General features: G+C 36.2%; 1 long non-coding RNA gene across 1 annotated transcript; it reads right to left on the bottom strand.

Annotated features, from left to right (window-relative positions):
• Window positions 1–1761: 1761 nt before the first annotated feature.
• LOC139028610 (uncharacterized) lies at window positions 1762–3013 on the bottom strand. The gene is made up of 2 exons (XR_011480814.1): window positions 2769–3013; window positions 1762–2437 (listed from the first exon to the last, which is right to left on the bottom strand). It is a non-coding gene; the product is annotated as an uncharacterized lncRNA (long non-coding RNA).
• Window positions 3014–4689: the final 1676 nt, after the last annotated feature.

The following is a 4689-nucleotide window of genomic DNA, read 5'->3' on the forward strand; positions in this document are numbered from 1 at the left end:
GTGGAAGGCTACCTGAAATGTTTGACCCAAGTTAAACAATTTAAAGGCAATAATACCAAATACTAATTGAGTGTATGTAAACTTCTGACCCACTGGGAATGTGATGAAAGAAATAAAAGCTGAAATAAATTATTCTCTCTACTATTATTCTGACATTTCACATTCTAAAAATAAAGTGGTGACCCTAACTGACCTAAGACAGCYAATTTTTACTAGGATTAAATGTCAGGAATTGTGATAAACWGAGTTTAAATGTGTTTTGCTAAGGTGTATGTAAACTTCCGACTTCAACTGTACAACTTAACCAAATACARTCCAGACCAAAGGACACATTTCCATCGGTCTAATGTCCATTGCTCGTATTTCTTGGCCCAAGCAAGTCTCTTCTTCTTATTGGTGTCCTTTAGTAGTGGTTTCTTTGCAGCAATTCATACAGTCTCCTCTGAACAGTTGATGTTGAGATGTGTCTGTTACTTGAACACTGTGAAGCATTGTTTGGGCTGAAATTTCTGAGGCTGGTAACTCTAATGAACTTATCCTCTGCAGCAGAGGTAACTCTGGATCTTCCATTCCTGTGGCGGTCCTCATGAGAGCTAGTTTCATCATAGCGCTTGATGGTGTTTGCGACTGCACTTGAAGAAACTTTCAAAGTTCTGGACATTTTCTGTATTGACTGACCTTCATGTCTTAWAGTAATGATGGACTGTCGTTTCTCTTTTGTTATTTGASCTGTTCTTGCCATAATATGGACTTGGTCTTTTACCAAATAGGGCTATCTTCTGTATACCACCKCAACCTGGTCACAACACAACTGATTGACTCAAACGCATTAAGAAGGAAAGAAATCCCACACATTAACTTTTAAGAAGGCACTTCTGTTAATTGAAATGCATTCCAGGTGACTACCTCATGAAGCTGGTTGAGGGAATGCCAAGAGTGTGCAAAGCTGTCATCAAGGCAAAGGGTGACTATTTGAAGAATCTCAAATATAAAATATATTTTGATTTGTTTAATATTTCATGTTATTTTATTCTACAATATAAAAAYTAGTAAATTGTAAAAATAAAGAAAAACCCTTGAATGAGTAGGTGTTCTAAAACTTTTGACCGGTAGTGTACATTTTATTGATATCATCTATTGGAATTAATTTTAAAATGTGAAAGAATAATGATCGTCACACAATAATTTGAATTCTTTTGCATTCCTTTGATATTTTAGATATAAATTATTCACCAATATTGCATTTTAAAATGAAGTGCCCTTTAATATAGACCACAAAAGAATTCTGATTTATTATATGAAAAGACATTTCTAGCCTGTATCAAAATTCAGCATTTTGACATTTCCCTTTGTGCATTTAGTGACTTCTAGGAAGATTTTAACCAACTGAACCAACATTTCTATAAGTTTTCACCATAATAAAGGCCTAGTTATTTTTTGGCTTTGACAAATTAATTACTGAAGATTATTATTTGTTGATTAGTGATTAGTGATTCATTAGTGATTAGTGATTATTTCATTTGTTGATTAGTGGGATTGATTAGTGATTAGTGATTCATTTCATTTATTTCCCAATTTTACGGGAAACATATTATTTTCAAAAGACATTGAACATCTAATCGTGAAATCATAGTGTAAAATCAGGTGAGCTGGTTCTACTCTTTTMGGCCATATTCTGTTGTTTTGTGGTGGGGAACTGAACGGGTCGAGCATAACACATCAACCCTGTTACCTATAGATAGACAGGCTAGATTTAWWWWWAWWWWWTTGTGAAGCTTGCATTCAATTGTCCCTTCTTGTTGCACATAAGAAGGGTCCATTGCCCTAGGCTGAAGACCCGACGTTGAATTAGATAGAATTCGTCGGGCAGAAATGTGCATTTGGATCAGGAAAGTTTCCTCTCAAGACCTCTACAAGCCATAATGCTGAATATATATATATTTTTTACTATTTTTTTGTTAATGGCAAATAGAATTTTTATTCATTATTCTGCCTTGTAGAGACTATTTCTTTAAGACTGATATCATGGAGTAACCATGGTAACAGTCTGATGTTTAGCCAACCATTCCCCTTCACAAGGGGATTCATGACTGATTTAAGATGAATTTATTAACCCTGTTACTTTATTTGGCACTTAATAGCCATTTTTTTTTATTTAACCTCTTGAGATGGGAAAAAGTCTTTTTTATTAAATTTAATATGTGCTCTTTATTTTTTACACCAAGTTACACTACTCAAAAGCCACCTAATTGGTGTAATAACCCAATAGCCAGGTGCATCACTATTCCCATTGAAMATCTATTACTACTAGTATGTAGGCAATATGTATTTCTCCCCCATCTTTAGTCCACTCAGCAGATCAATGCTCTCTGGTCCATCCTCTACTGTCTCCTCTGACTAGCAGCAGATCAGGCTTCCCATCCTCCATGTCTACTGACTGTAAGAGATACAGAGTGAGAGGATGTTGGACTTAGAAATCTGATATGGAGCATCTTCTGATTGGACAATGAGGGATTGCTATGAGTACTATGCAAACATGTTAGTTGATTTGATTACTTGGCAGTCTTTAATGGTTTGATAATTCYAAAGACATGGTTCCACATTTAAGACAAAATGTATCAGAGTAGMAGTGCTGATCTAGGATCTGTACATATAATCTTATTCATTATGATCTAAAAGGRAAAACTGATGCAGGTCAGCACTCACGTTTTTGTGTGGATTCAGGCTCTGACCTAATACCATTCACTCTACTTTACAATTGGGCTCACCTCAGTGAGACTGTGTGTGTTCCTGTGCTGCTCAGCTGGTTCCTCTGTAAGTTCAGGAGGAGGTGTAGTCTGGTTGTCCTCCATGACCATAGTCCCCTCAGAGTTCCCCAGACTCTCCTCTCACCCCTCCTTCACCAGCAGCACCTCTGGACCTTCCTCGTGGAAGAGACAGGTGATACCCTCAGGTATGTACACACCGGACATTTGACTGGAAGCATTTTAATTTATCTGACATTTGAGAAATGTACAAGACCCATATGCATTGGGTGCATAACCTGATTAGGCGTCCACCCACGGTGCTCAGAATGACTGAAATCACATTCAGACTATGGTCATTCATCTCAATAGAACGTGCATCCTTCTTACCCAATTTCTGATGCACACTTTGAAGATGTTAGAATAACTGTCCACATTGTTACTCTTCTTGTTGGCTGAAGAAAAGTCAAACAGCATTATCACTAGCCTATGTCAATCTACTATCCCCCATWGTAGAAAAGTGTACCTATTCTATTGGTCAGCTTGTCGTTTTGTGCGAGAAAGAAATTGCCTATTCCAAACAGACAGTTGTGGGACGAAAGATCCCAAAGTCAATCAACCAGTAGGCCTCGGCTACATCAAAACATTTTTAAAAAACAATGAGGCTGATGCAACAGATCAGAACYTTTAGCTTAAAATGTTGKTAAACTATTATTTCTTCACATTATAAGCGCAGCAATGTGCACAAGGCAGTGTGCGAATTTTCATTCCATAATGCAATTAGCGGGYAAACACAGCTGTTAAAAGTGCACCGCACATGCGAGTGTTGGTCACTATTACATAGAGATACTGTTTTTAATTCTCAACTGGTAATTGAAGCGTACTTCCCATTCYCCATTCAGTGCATCACACACCACTTGCAGTGTGAGCTGGAGGCATTATGCATTTTCAAAACATACTTAATTGTTTGAAACATTAACATTTTACTTCATTTTATGAGYCAAGTCTTATGTATATTTAGTAAGTATATATTGGTTATAAAACGTTGTTGTGTTTATGCAGAATAGGGTGAGATGTGATGTATACTAAAAAGAGTCTCAATGAAAGTCTTAGAAAAGTCCCATTTTGTGTTTATTAAACAAACAAGTGTTAGATACACCATGTGAAAACCACACATACATGTCTCAACAAAAAATCTGCATGAATTTGATCAATCTAATTCATTTTCTTGTAGAAAAAAATAAGAAGTTGAATGGAAGTAATGAAATAGGCATTTGTGACCATGATTTAGCTTACACAGTATAAACACAATATGTAACAGACTTTTTAGGCTTATATATCACACATCTGGATGAAATATTCTACCCAGGAATATTCAACCCTGAAATCTGTTACTCAGTATTCCAAATGCATCTGTGGATATTTTATGCTGACAACAATGACAATTCACCGTTGTCTTTAATGCAGGATTTTATCTAAATGTCAGAAGACATTTACATTTACATTTAAGTCATTTAGCAGACGCTCTTATCCAGAGCGACTTACAAAAATGAACATACACAAAATAGTCCAAATTAGTGAAGTGAAATGTAAAAAATAACTTGTTTCTAAAAAATTACAAAAATAAAACAAACTGAAAAGTGGTGCGTGCATATGTATTCACCCCCCCTTGCTATGAAGCCCCTAAATAAGATCTGGTGCAACCAATTACCTTCAAAGTCACATATATTAGTAAATAAAGTCCACCTGTGTGCAATCTAAGTGTCACATGATCTCAGTATATATCAGCTGTTCTGAAGTCAAGAAAGCGGCACCATGAAGACCAAGGAGCTCTCCAAACAGGTCAGGGACAAAGTTTGGAGAAGTACAGATCACGGTTGGGTTATAAAAAAATATCTGAACTTTGAACATCCAAGGACGCATTAAATCCATGATTAAAAAATGG

The sequence above is a fragment of the Salvelinus sp. IW2-2015 genome, linkage group LG13 (genome assembly GCF_002910315.2).
Source record: "Salvelinus sp. IW2-2015 linkage group LG13, ASM291031v2, whole genome shotgun sequence".
NCBI classification, from domain to species: Eukaryota; Metazoa; Chordata; class Actinopteri; order Salmoniformes; family Salmonidae; genus Salvelinus; species Salvelinus sp. IW2-2015.